This window comes from Equus asinus, chromosome 16 (genome assembly GCF_041296235.1).
Source record: "Equus asinus isolate D_3611 breed Donkey chromosome 16, EquAss-T2T_v2, whole genome shotgun sequence".
Classification (NCBI taxonomy): Eukaryota; Metazoa; Chordata; class Mammalia; order Perissodactyla; family Equidae; genus Equus; species Equus asinus.
Window position 1 is genome coordinate 14,535,989 of NC_091805.1, and position 14,561 is coordinate 14,550,549.

Consider the following 14,561-nt stretch of genomic DNA (forward strand, 5'->3'; position numbering starts at 1 on the left):
ATAGAGCCCGAGGTAGGGCTGCCCACCATCCAGGTGGGCTCCTGGATCACTTAAGGGATTTTCTGAAAACCAGGTGGTGTGGCGAACACACTTCAAGATGCAGGCGAGACAGATCAGGAGCTCAGCGAGATTTATTTTGGAATTAGAGCCATGCCATGGTCCAGCCCAGAAACAGACCACCCTCCAAAGCACTTCCCTCAGGCCTCGGTGTCGCCCTGTTATGCTGATATTGAATCCATCAGCTGACACCCCTGCCTAACGACAGCCAGCCCTTTTGGCCACCAGCTAGCCAAAAAAGTGCAATGCAGTTCCAAACAAAGGTAATAAAAAAAGCAAAGCAGAATTTACACAGTCACTGCCTTATTCTTTATGTCCTTATTATGCCATGATCACACAATAAAGTTAGAACTTCTTGTAACATAAACCAAGGGGCAGAGGCACCGGTGACACAATAGATCTCTGACTTTTCAACTGTTTCCTGCTCTCATGAAGCAGCTTTGCTCTGTACCTGAGAAAGAGCTGGAACAGACCTCTACCCCATTCCACTCCCTTCCTCCTGCACTCAGGGCAGACCTCATTCCTCAGTTGTGGCACTTCTTTCCCACCCAATCTGGACACTGCCTCAGAAACTTTCTCAGCACGGGAGTGTGACAGTCACCCCCAATTCACTGGAGTTGACCCATAAGAGGAAGCTTTTTTTCCCCTTGAGTGAGAGAATTTCTTATTGAAAAAATCATTGAGCATTTGGTTGTGAAAAGCACAACAACTGGCTGAAGGCTCCTTGGTGGAGAAAATACTGGCCTGAGCATCAGAAAGCCTGAGGCACATGGTGCGAACGAGCCTGGTGAACTCGGGTGAGTCATTTCACTGCTCAACCTCCCAATTCTTCACCCTAAAATAAAACGGATGGACAGAACATGATCTCCGGGAATCCTCCAGGTCTCTCACTCTCTGATTCTCAGAAGAAAAGGATGTTGTGACCGTGGGGATATCAATTAGGACTCTTTGTTGTAGGTAAGAGGCCCCAACGCCAGCTGGCCTAACCTGAGACACGAAACTTAATTTTAAGGTGACCCAGGGCTGAAGCGCAACGGTAGGCCCAGGAAGGCTGTGGGGCCAGGCTTTACTCCGCTTCTCACATGTGTCCTCTCCTTTTCTCTCTCATCCAGATTTTTCTCTTTCTCTGGCCCAGAAGCCAGAACATGAGCACCCTGCAGCTTCCACGTTTACATGTTCCCACAGCAGTTCCCAGTTCCAGAGAGCAGTTTTCTGATTGGCCGTGCTTGGCTCTGGCTCTTCTCCCCAGTCCTTTCAGCCAGGGCCAGGCAGGTGGCGGCACCTGGGGCTTTTCCATTTGTTCTGAGGATGTTTCACTGAGTGCATGCTATGTGTCAAAGAGTATTCTTGGGACTGGAGACACAGCAGTAAACAAGACAGACAAAGTCCCTCACTGGAAAGAGAAAAACAGTAGACCAGAAAGCAAAACAGTTGCTGCTAGGATAAGCTCTATGAATAAAACAGAAGAGTGAGTTGTTGGGCGTGGATGTTTTAGCTGGGTGCTTGGGAAGTCTCTGAGGAGGGAGCGTTTGAATTCAGATCTGACTGATGTGAACATGGCTGTCTGGGGCGCTTCCCTGGGACTTGGAGGGGAACAAGGAATTCCCAGAGGAGAAGGGCTTGTTGTGAACTGACAGAAACCCCAGAAATAGCGACGTGGAGTGGCATGTACAGTCTTGTATGAATTGATATTTAAAACCTCTCTTTTGCTGAGTATAAAAGTAACATCTACTTTTAAAAAAGAAATAAACTAGAAAATTTAGGAGGATAAAGATAAAAATCATCCAGACTTTTTCCACCCAAAGATAACTAGTAATGAACATTTTGATTTATTTTCTTATTTTTCTCCATTTTTTGTATACTCTTTGCTCACGGCATGGTTAGACCAGAAACACCCCAGGCCGTAGATGAAGAGGGCCTGATAACAGATGATATCTTTCCCTGGGTTACTTATTAGTCTTAATCAATTAAAAAAATAAAGAGTCCAGTGATTTATTAAATATGCATTTTGCAGATGCAGAAAATCCAGTTCCTTGGCAACTTTGCTTTGTAAAGGAGAAAATAAGTTTTGTTCAGCAGTTCTGCTGCTGCAGTGTCCTGACTTGATAAATAGTTTGGCCATTTTTAGTAAGTCCTGAAATACGGCAGTACCTTCGTTGTTCTGGGTAGTCATCCTACCTGGCAGGAGCTTGTGTGGACTGAGGGATAAAGATGAGAAACACATTCCCGGTCCCGCCAGGAAAGGAGTGGAAGCAGAAGGCACCATAACATCAGATTTCACCCTTTAGATGCAAAATCCACTTGCTAACCCTTAGTCGACTGGATTCCTAAGTTTGGAGACTAACACAAGTAAAGGAAAGCCCAAAATTACTTTATACCTTGAATTCTCTGTACTTGAATTCTTAATTATGATGCTTTTTTCAGTTGGCTAAAGAAACTCCAGCTAACTTTCAGTTCAGTTTCTCTGGGAATATCTGAGAATGTCCTATCGTGACTTTATACACAAATGACAGTTTCACTGGATATAAAAGTTAGGCCATAATATTTTTCAATCAAAAACCAGTAAACACTGCTGCACTCTTTTCAAGCATTTAGTGTTGTGGGGGAAAAGGCAGAGACAAATTTCGAAGGAAACTTTTTCAACTGGTACCTTTAAAAAATTTTTTCCCACGTAATTCAAAATTTGTATCCAGACATAGGTCTGCTTTCCCTGACTTTCACTGGCAGAGGCACGTCTTTTTAACTTAGGAAAGTTTTCTGTAATTATTCTTTGGTTATTTTTTATGTACCACCATTCCTTGTTTTTCTTCAAAATTCCTCAAAAACAAAAAATTCTTAGATCTCCACTCTCTTCCTTCTATACCAGCTTAGTCCAATAGACATGTAATGTGAACCACATATATAATTTTAAATTTTCTATTAGCCACATTTTAAAAAGTAAAAAGAAACAGGTGACACTAACTTTATCAAGTCTTTGAAATCTGGTGTCTACTTTATGCAGGCAGCACACCTCAGTTCAAAGCAGCCACTTTTTGAGTGCTCAACAGCAACACGCAGCAGTGACTTCTGTACTGGAGAGCACAGTTCTGTTCTGTAACCCACTCAATTATTTTCATTTTTTTTGAAAAGAATATCCCAGATTTGCCTTCCACATTACCCATTCAGTTGTAAAAAGACATTCAGCTTCTCTAGCTGCCAACATTCATTTTCATTCTCATGTGTATTTTTGTTTGCCTTAGCTTATTCCTTTCATCTCATGCTGTTGCCTTTTCAGGCTGAGCCTGTTCTCATTTCATGACTTCCTGCTCTTGTTTCTTAGCAACCATGTCTTCGTACACACTGGTTAAACCGGCAACAGTGCACATGAACTGTCCTTCCCGTGTGTTCTTAGAGCCCTGTTTCTTTCTCCATCCTTGTATTTATCATGATTTGTTAGAATTACTTCTTTACTTCTCTGTAGCTACTAAGAGAAAGTCAGTTCTCTGGTGGGAAGAATTATGTCTGTCTTATTCACAGCAGTATCCCCAGTGTGTAGCACAGAGCCTGGCCCAAGAAACAAAAGATACACAATAAATATTTACTGTTGAGTATTCAAAAATTTTATTTAAAAATTTTCCAATTTCTGCATTATATGATTTTCAAGGATCTTCTCTCCTTCTGAGTCACTGAAATAATGTGCCCTTTGCCCTTTTCTGTAGCTTTTCCCCCAGAAACCTCAATTTGTTTGTTTAAGTTCACTCATCTTCCATTCTGTTTATCTACTGCTGTTCCTGACAAACCACCTCAAAATTGAGTGGCATAAAACAACAACCATTATTTGATACTTGTGACCTCTGTGCATCAGGAATTTGGAAGACGCACAGTGGGGATGTCTCTCCCCTGCTCCCCGGTGTTGGGGGTCTGAGCTGGGATGACTCAGACACCAGGGGGCTACCTCGGCCAGGGCTGTGGTGTTCTTTAGAGACAGTTCTTCATTTGCATGTCTGGTACCTCCGCTGGGATGGCTTAGCGAGCACTGTCAAGCAGAGTGCCTACAGTGGCTTCTCTAGAACGGCTTGTGCTTCTCACTGCACTGCCCCTGGGCTCCAAAGGTGGCGCCCCAGTGAGAGCCTCCAGTGAATGTTCCAGCGGCAAGGCAGGAGCTGCAAGACTTCTTCTGACCCAGCCTAGGAAGTCACACAGCATTGCTTCTGCTACCTTCTGCTGGTTACAAGAAGGCCAACCCACGTTCTAGGGGAGGGAGATTATGTGTCATCTCTCAGTGGGTGAGTGGCAAGGTCACATTCAGAAGAGTATGTGGGGTGGGAGATATCATTGCAATGTTTTTGGAAACTATAATCTGCTACATCCTCCACTTCAGGGCTGGAGGTGGAGGGCAAACCTCCAGACCCACAGGATGTGCAGATTATCATGAATCTCTCACTTTATGTGCCCTTGAGTACTGGTGGCACCCGGGACTGGTCACCCTCAGCTCTCACGTTGGAAGGCGCAGTGGGGTACACAGCTCCCCCTCTGGTCTCCACCGTGTGGGAGGCTGGCACCGAATGTGGAATGGCGGGGTTGAGAGGGCTGAGCAAGGACCTCCACCTCCCCGCAATGCGCTCATTCCCTGGGCTCTTCCTGCTCACCCCTCCTGCACCAGGACCAGTCCTCTGAGTTTGGGATGTGTCCCCCCTCCCCTCAGATGTCCTTTTGATAATGCAGTCTTAAGTTAGATGTAGAAAAAGATGTCTTGGTGGGGCATAGGAAGAACAGCTCTTGCCTTTGAAAGTTGTGGCCATGCAGCAGAAGAACAGATACCTGCTTTTCTGGTCGTTTTCTGAGTCAGGAGCACATTATGGACTCGAGCTCCATTGGCAATAGGTCACAATCCAAGTTTTCAGAATCCTATGACTCTTCACCTTTTCCTGGCTCTCCATGGATATTTTAGTGGGAAGTTGGGAGAGGCTATCTCAGGCATGCTTGCCAGATCCCAGGGCCCAGGAGGTAAGGGAGAGAGGGGTGTTCCCTTGAGATTCTCGGAAAAGCAAATAGCTACGTAGAGGAGAGCGTTAGCAGGAGATTCAGTGCTCCTAGCTGCGTTAAAATTCTCAGGTGTTCCTGTTGGTGGCTGGGATTAGATTTATTTCAAAGGGTTTTTTTCCAAATTACTAAGGTAATGCCCACTGCAATAAGTGAGGAGTAAAGGTATCTATCTGCTGATCGATCGATCGATCGATCGATCTATCTGTCTGTCTGTCTATCTATCTATCTAAAACAGTTAACACTGCTCCTTCCAATCTTACTCCCTTCAGATAACCAGTGTGAACAGTTTATTGCGTATCTTTCCACCTTCCCTCCCCCCCCTCCTCCTCCTCCTCCTTTCTCTCTTGTTCTCTCACTCTCTCTCTCTCACCTCAACCTATCTACTCTGCAGTACAAACACACATCCCCCTCTGTGGTGGAGAGTTCTGATTTTTTAAAATATTACCATCCTGTACACATTTCTCGGAAACATCTGGAAGTCAATACATAGCTGAATAACATTTTGTTTTTAATAGTTATGTAATATCCCATAATATGGATATTCTGTAGTTTATTCAACCAGTTTGTAGTTTGGTTGTATTTGTCTACTACTAACGACTATGAAGTAAACAAACCCCCTTATTCGGGCTTTTGTTTCTGGTGGGAGAGCCTGCTGAGCTAGTCCACGCAGAGGCTTTTGTAACCCGTTTGTCTCCACTCCCCTTTCTCTCCACGGTGCCCTGAGAAGAGCTCTCTGAATAGAGGAAAGCTTTGGGATTTCCCAGTCCCTTGATGCTTGGCCCCTTCTGTCAGTGCCCCGCCTCAGCTGAGTGTACTTCTCAGTCCCGAGGCCGCTGCCTCCCAGGCCCAGAGCCACCAGCAACCTGGATTCAGAGACAACTCTCCCTCCCGCCTGCCCGCCAGCCCAGGAACAAGGAAGGTTTTCACCTTGAAGGAGAAAGCGACTTCAAGGAGCCCCAAGGTTCTCTCCTCTCACTTGACAAATGAGGCATAAACCTTCCATCTGTCTCTGAGAGACTTAAGAAACTCATTCTTTCTGACTCTGCTTGAAACAGTTTTCTCTTCACCCCCACCCCTCCTGATTGTCAAGCCATCACTAGATTCCTGCAAAGAGCTTTTGATTCGGTGCAATATTCTTGGCACCCCTGCGGCCCTGTAGAAATGAGTTGTGCTCACTGCGGGCTTGTATCCTCCCAGAACAGCAGGCGGAAGAGAACTCCAGACCTTTGTTCTCTTCTGTACACATTCTTGATTTCCTTTCTCTGTGGTGGCCTTCGTCCCATGGCGGGTTTTGCCTTCGCCCGTCTTCACGTTACTCAGAACCCCTCCAGGAGCCACTGCCGTGGATTCTACCAGCACAGGATCGGTGCTCGTCCATCTGAGTCCCTGACTAGTCACAGACATTTATGGGCATCTCTAATGTCTGAAGCATGGTGCTTAATGCTGGGAATTCAAAGAGGAAAAGAGACATATGAAAGTCTGCAGCCCCAGCCAGGTGGTAGATATAGTACTAGGATTTACAGAATGTTCCAGGTCTTTGGGAGCACAGAGCTTGGGCCTGGAAAGGTAGATAAAGGCTTCAGAGAGAAGAGGACATTTGAGCTGGGTTCTGAGGATGAGTCCAAGTTCATGAGAGACGGAGGGGAAGGGACAAAGGCACTGGCAGGTGGAGGAGCTCAATAATGTCACCGCAAGATGTAGTGCCAACAGATGAATTAAAGTGGGGGCAGGCTGGACTGAAAAGCAAGGCGACGCAGGACTATGAAGGGCCTTGAAGCCATTCATTCATTCATTCCTCCTTCATTCAGTACATTTTCTAGAGCAGCATTGCCCAGTAGAAATACAATGTGGGCCACATATGTAACTTAAAATATTCTAGTAGTCACATTAACAACAAAGAAAAGTAAAAAGAAACAAATGAAACAAACAATACATTTTACTTAACCTAATATATCCTAAGGATTATCATTTCAACATGTAATCAATATAAAAATTATTAATGAGATATTTTTGCATTCTTTTTTTTAATATGTCTTCAAAATCTGGTACTTAAGCATATCTCAATTCAGATGTGAAATTTTCATCAGAAATACCAGAGTTGTGTTTGTATTTCATAACATTTAAGATAGAAAAGGTAGATTTCACATCCCCAAGTTGTTCCAATATATTTTTGAATTTTCCAATAACTGAATCAAATAGTTTTAAAAGTCAAATTAATTAATTTTAATAACATGGTATCAAAAGTTAGTTCCTCCATTGTACTAGCCACCTATCAAGTGTTCAGAAGTCACCTGTGGCTCCTGAGTTTGCTAGCACAGTTCTAGACTATGCTAGAAAGTTTGAGCTAAATACTGTAGGTAAGGGAGGGAACCACTGGGTAACTTTAAATAGAGAAATGACTGATCAGATCTGTTTTAGAACGGTCACTTTTAGAAAAGATGACTTTTTTTCATGTCTGTGAAAAATCTGTTAGTCAAATTTAAACTTCAGACAGAATTGGGAGGAAGAGAAGAAAGAAGGAAAGATAGTACCATGTGACGTTTTAAATGGACAAACTGCTCGTCCTTTGGGAAGTGCTATGTATAGAGAAGCCATTAATGTGCAGATTATAAACCATCCTTACATTTTTGCTAAAGCTTGTCCTGAAAGCTCTCTAAAGCAAAAGCGTATATAGTCCTCCTTCTTTCTAAGGCCTTGAGAATGAGGAGAAATGTATGTCCTGATCAGATATGAGAAATGGATGACTCCCCAGGAGCAGTCCTTTACATAACCCTAACTTCTGAAAAATGCATCTAATGATTGTCCCCAGTGGTGCACAGACGCTGCACATGAAGGGCTTGGCTTTGGCTGAGCCACGCTGCTCTCCTCCGGCCAAGAGGGGTCCCTGTGTGTGAGGCTCTGTCTGGTTTAACAGAGGACAAGATTAGCAGAGGAGGAAGGTGCACACACAATATAATCACACCACTCTCTGACAGCATGGATTTGTCCCAGAAGCCCCATGACACCAATACCTGAAAAACAAAACTAAAACACAAGCCATGTTTTGAACAGTGTGGGAAAATTCAGCAAAAACACAGCTAGATCTGGGCAGTGTTTGAAGCAGCCAACTGTTTTATGGTTTACAGATTCATGGAATGTGCAATTCCCAAAGCGGTGTAGCTACTTTCCTGATTTAACAATATGTTCTGCTGACTGCTGAGAAATATTATCACTGACTGCTCTCCTTTGAGAACTCAGGTGAAAACTCAGAAATTTAATCATATTTCCTGTTCACTGTTTTTAGCTTTTTTATTAAAAAATCTTTCTATATTGATCACTTACTGCAGGATTTTATATCAAATCTCAGACCAAAAAAGGGCAAGTTCTTAAAGTCAGAAGCAAACCCACTTACCTAGTTTCCAATTAAATACATTAAAACCTCATACATTCTGACTTTGATGATTCAGATTTGGAGATCTTTTGGAAAAAGAGCATTATGAAACTTAACTTTTACTATTCTTGGGAAAAGAGGGTTGTTGTATGTTATAAGTATTGATTATGGAGCAAAAACTTACCATATATTGTAGGACATCTTATTTTCAAGTTTGCACAATTGTTGAGGAAGTCTCCTTCATGCAAAACAATGTGCTAATTACACAGGATTCTTATCTGTTCACTAAGGCCATTCAACACCAGCACCTTGTCAGCTGGTTTAAATTGCTGAAGGTGTAAACACCAAGAATAGTTCCTGTAACTTACGAGGCGCTTGGTAAGTGGGTTCTCTTCCATTTCCTTTGAGTTACACAGTTATATATGAAAATATAGAAGCCACTTATTGTTCTCTTAAAATATTCTCCGTGTGGGAATGAGGTGAGCAGGGAGAATCCATGTTGAGACTCAGGAAATGTCCAGGTAATCTGCAGAGAACCGAGGGGGAAGTCTGGAGAGTGGACCGAAGGCTTGGGTCTCACCCAGTTCAGCTGGGCTCGCATTTGCTCCATAAAAACCCAATCCATGCCTTTCCCAACACACACACACACACACACACACACTCCTTCTATAACAAAAATGAAGCTGCCTCACTGCCTCTAGAATTTTATTCTCAGAACTTTGCTTTTTGGGCTTAATCAGAATCCCAGACAGCTTCCTAGATTTCCCAGTCACCCAAGTCAAAGACTGTTTATTCCACCTAGAAAGCCTGATTATTTGATTTTGTCGTTAAATCTCCTCACGTCCTCAGGCTCCACAAAGGCACACGCCACAGCACGTGACTCTGGCTGGGTGGCAAGAGAAGCTTCCTTTTATTTAATTAAATAAATAAATCTCTGTATTTAAGCCCTGAAGCAAAATGAAGAGGGAGGTTTTGGATGGAAATAGAAGCGGGAAATGGTCCAGCTGAAGCTCCAGGGCATGACTGGCTCCTGCAGCCCGGCCCCCAGCTTCCCCCAAAACTTCAGCTTTGGCCTGATTGATAAGATCCAGCTGGAAAGCCTTCGGCTCCCGGCCATTAGAGGTTAACAAGAGTCACCCCTTAGGCACTTGTGCTCATTAGCCCTTGTTTCTGAAACCAAGTTGCCCAGTTTTTATAAGAGATAATCCCATGTCCTTCCATAAAGTCCAGATTGTGGGTCAGAAAATGGGCTCCAAGAGTGTATTTCTGGCCCCACAACAGCCCAATTCTGTGAGGAAGGGGCAGAGGGAGTGCAGAAATGGGGATGCCTTCTTCCCTTTAACTTTTCTTTGCCTGCCTATCTAGAGCCAGGCACTGAGGGCACAAATTCTGAGTGACTGCCTTGTCCTCACAGAGCCTACTGTCTAGCTGGACGTGTAGATATTCAGGATAATGGTGGGTTATATCTGGCCAAGAAGTGAAAGATTGCGCGTCACTTTGACTTGCAACCAGTTGACTGTTGAAGGAGCCATTTAGTTCATTATGATGATAAAGGGGGAAGGTAACGCAATGAACTGAAAGGGTGTTGTAACGAACAAATGTGTTTTCATCAGAGTCTAAAGAAATTCTGGATAATGGTCAACCCAAATTATGTGAATCCAATGCTGGCATCCCATTGAATGACCAGGTCATCAATTATGAAAAATAGAAAAGACGTAATCAATGGTCTTTAAAAAAAATTTTTTGCACTAAATTTATCAGTGTTAAAAGAGACATAATAACTATTAGATAGGAGATAAGAATGTGGGACATATAGGCCTGGGTTTCTTTTGCAAGGAAGATAAGTTTAGCAAAGCATCTAAGGTTGGAGAACGTTGGGTAGTACTGGTTAGAGGAGAAGGAGCTGGAGGAGGGAAATGTTTCAGGGCTAGGTAGAAATACGGCGGGCTAAGTCAGTTAAATGCAAGGAGCTAGTAGAGTTCAGCCAGGCAGTGGGGAGAGCAGATAAATAACGAGGAAGACTGCAAAATATCAACCACCCAGAGAGAATATAGTTGGGGTTTGTCCAAATGAAGCAGATGGTACAAACCAGCTGAAAGTCCCACTACAGGTGTCCCTAATTGTCCTGAGAAGACACGTGCAAATGAAGTAGAAGATGACTCGGGGTCAATCCCTAGGCTAATTAGCGTCCTCTTGTGGGGAAGATCCGGAGGACTTTGGGAAGTGTTTGTACCAAGGTCAAAGCATTGGACATGAGGACAAAGAACTTACATGACGTACAAAGGGTCGTACTGAGTCTTTGTGCTCAGGGAACTTCTCGGGGTCCGGAGACCTGATGTATCTCCCACTGATAAGGTCGTGGACAGCATACATAAGCCGAGGGTTTGTGGATTTGTATCTTCTTGCCCACGCTCACTGCAAGGAAGGGAACCTGAAAAGGGGCAGGGAAAGGCAGTCAACGAGCCCTCCCCTTCTCCCTCCTTCCAGGTTTGATGAGGCAGTCAGGTGACTGTTCAGAGCGCAGTGGGCAGTGGCAGATTTGCTGAAAAGGGATGTGAGGGGGGCAGACATTCCAAGGTGTGTCTCATAGATTCAGATCAAAGCTAATAAGGCATTAGGCGGCAATACAAAGGAGTGACATGTCGATACCCACCACAGCGTGGATGCACTTTGAAAATATGATGCTAAGTGAAAGAAACCAGTCACAAAGGACCACATAATTCCATTCGTATAAAATGTCCAGAATAGGCAAATCTATGGAGGCACAACCTCATCCCAAACTGTTTTTCCAGCCTCCTCTCCTTCTCCTTCCCCCAACCAAGCCGCTTTTGTTATACCCTCAACAAATGACCCACTGCTTCCTGGAAAACCCAGGTGCTTTCAGAGCTCCAAGCCTTGGCACGTCCTGTTCGCTCCAGAGGGAAGACTCCTTCTTTACCATCTTCAAATACATATCCGTTCCTCTAGGCTCAGCTTAACTGGAGACACTGAACTGAACAGTCCTGATGCCTGCTGCTAGGAGCCTCAGCCCCACTAAAATGTGAACTTAGATTCAGACTAGCACAGAATGCCGGAGCTGGAACCCACCTCGAGGCTCTCAAGTCCTATGTCAGTCCTCTCATTATAGTAGAGGAAACCGAGGCCCCAGGAGGATGAGTGGCTGGTCTAACTCTTGAAGCTCATAGGGGACAGCATGCGTATCGTCACTCCTAATACAGTGCTCTTTGCGTTATGCTTCAAACTTTTTGCAATTCTTTTGATTAAACAGATATTTATTAAAGATTTTTATGTACCTGTGTTTGATGATATCAACCCATTCCAGTCTTATGTGACTCCCCATTATTCTCATGTAATAGAGTATATAAGCCTCTTTGTAGTCAACCTCTGCTTACCATTCCAGCTTCACTTCTTGCTGTTCCCATCAAATTCGGCCATCCTGCCATTTTGAACTGGTGGATGTAATGTAATGTAGTCAACAAGCACAAAGACTTTGGAGTCAGAGACCTGGGTTTGAAACAGGTCTCTGCCACCTACTTAGCTGTGGGACCTCAGGAAATTTAATTCATATTTCATGGCCTCAGTTTTGTCACCTGTGAAATAGGGATAGCCTGTCTTCAAAAATCATTGTTAGAGTTACCTGACTGTTTAAAAAGAGCTTATGCTGGGGAGGTGGAGTGAGATGGAACAGGGGATGGAATGAGGGAGCAAATGAGGAGGGAGGGACCGAGCGAGAGTAGGAGCCAGAAAGGGAAAGGGGGGGAAAGAGCCAGGAGGAGAAATGGAGGGAGGGAGCCCAGAGTGGAGGGGGGACAGTGAACAAAGCAGGAATGGAGGGATGGAGGAAGGGGCTGAGAGAGGGTGGGAGGGAGGGAAGAAGGAAGACAGCTAGCAAACAAGGGAGAGCAGAAGTGGGGGGGGGGGAGATAAATAAATAAAAAGCACTTAGCTTCATTAGTGGTAAAGTTCATTATTTTAAATTACCGTAACAATGATAACTTTCCTCAGAAAGCTTCCTGGCCTACCAAGATTGTGTGAGATGCTCCTTTATCCACAGCGCCTGTGCTCCCCCTCTAACTATAAATTCCTGTTAACTGTCTCTGCCCTGGAGCTGCGAGCTCCTGGAGAGCAGGACTGCTGTGTCTGGTTCAGCTTGGTCTCTCCAGCTCACAGTACACTGTTGGCACCCAGGAAATGTCTGTTGGCTGGAAGGAAAAGGAAGGAGAGGTGAAGCGATAGGCAAGGTGCTGTGAGGGCCATAAGCGTGGCAGAGGCAAAGTTGCTGCCCCCAGATGCGAAGCCTCCAGCGGGAGACAGTTGCCAATGGCTGTCTTTGACTCCCCTATAAGAACAAAGTATGACACATTGGGGGGGGACTTAACAATTTTTTTGTTTCAATTTTTATTTTCCCTTATTGTGCAATATACATACAGGAATGCATACAAGAAATATGTGCAGTTTGCAGAATTATAAAATGAACACCGTGCTCCCACGTCCTCCTGCTCACACCTCCTTCCTCTCCCCAAGAGGGAGCCACTATCCTGACCTTTGCAATCAGCACTTCCTTCTCTTTATGGTTTCACCCGCTATGTATAGATTCTTAACCAATATAATTTAGTTTTGCTTGTTTTTGAACTTTACATAAATTGAATTATACTATACACATGTTCTTTTGAGACTTGCTTCTTTCCCTCAACTTTGTGAGATTAATCCATGTTGTTGAATGTAGCTGTACTTTTTTTCCATTACTATAGTATTCCGTTATATGACTATGCCACCATTTATTTTTCCATCTACTGCTGATGGACATTTGTCATTTTTCCAGTCTGAGGCTATTACAAACAATCTATAAATGTTGTATCTATTTTCTGGGATATTTAAATGTGTACTTTTTTTCTTTTTTGGCGAATTCATTCTACCTCTGGAATCATTGAAGTCCTAGGGCTGTGAAATGGAAACTAGTTTGCAGAAAGAAGTTAGACAAGAGTTGAAGTGTTTCTAGTGTTTCAGTGTGGTCCAAGATGACCCACATCAAAATCAGCTGGAGAACTGGTTAAATACGCGGGTTAGAAGGCCTAGCCCAAACCTATCAAAGGAGAACCTCTGGAGATGAAGCCTGAAAAAGCTGCGTGTTATCAAGCTCGCAGCCCCCACCCCCACCCCTTCCTGTGAGTCTTATTTGGATCGCCAGGCCTCTGCTTCCTGTGGATGTTTCATGTGTGGTGGGATGAATCTCAGTGGCTGGCACAATGTCGGGACATTTTGAGAGAGGGAGGGGTAGCTGTGCCTTTGTGCCCAGGAAATCAGCTCCTTTCCCCTTCCTCTGTGCACTGGCGTCTCAGCAATCTCCAAGCAGACTCTGCCCTTAGCACACCTGCAAGCTGAGGTCCCAGCTTCTGCTTTCTTCTCCCCTCCCGTGCCCCTTGTCCCCCAACCTCTGCCCTTTTCCCACCCTGCTCCTAACGCTCTGGAACACTGAGAAGTCTCATTTTAACTAATTCCAAAGTCTTTCCATAACCTTGACAGGGCACCTAGTGTTTCTTATTGTTGTTGTTATTTTAAATAGACTTCATTTTTTAGAGCAGTTATAGGTTCACAGTAAAATTGAGCATAAAGTACAGATTTCTCAGATTCTCTACCCCCAAACACACACAACCTGCCCCAATATCAACATCCCACACAAGAGGAGTACATTTGTTGCAACTGATGAACCTACATCAACACATCGGTATCACCCAAAGTCCCCAGTTTTCCTTAGGGTTCACTCTTGGCGTTGTACATCCTGTGGGTTTTGACAAATGTATAATGACACGTAGCCACCCTTATACTATCATACAGAATAGTCTCACCACCATAAACAGTGAACCACATCTCTGTTCCACCCAGTCATTCCTCTCTCCCCAGTCTTTCTACCAATCCCTCCTGATCTTTTTACTGTCTCCATAGTTTTGCATTTTCCAGAATATCATATTGTATGTAGTCTTTTCAGTTCCTCCATGTGTTTTCATGGCTTGTTAGCTCACTTCTTTTGAGCACTAAATAATATTCCATTGTCTGGATGTACCACAGTTACTTAACCTTTCACCTACTGAAGGACATCTTGTTGCCTTCC

At 44.2% G+C, this 14,561-nt stretch overlaps 1 protein-coding gene across 2 annotated transcripts in view; it reads left to right on the plus strand.

The window, feature by feature from the left end:
- Positions 1–14,561, plus strand: part of AK5 (adenylate kinase 5) — a 224,843-nt gene that overhangs the window by 208,439 nt on the left and 1,843 nt on the right. The gene's annotated exons all lie outside the window — the stretch shown is intronic.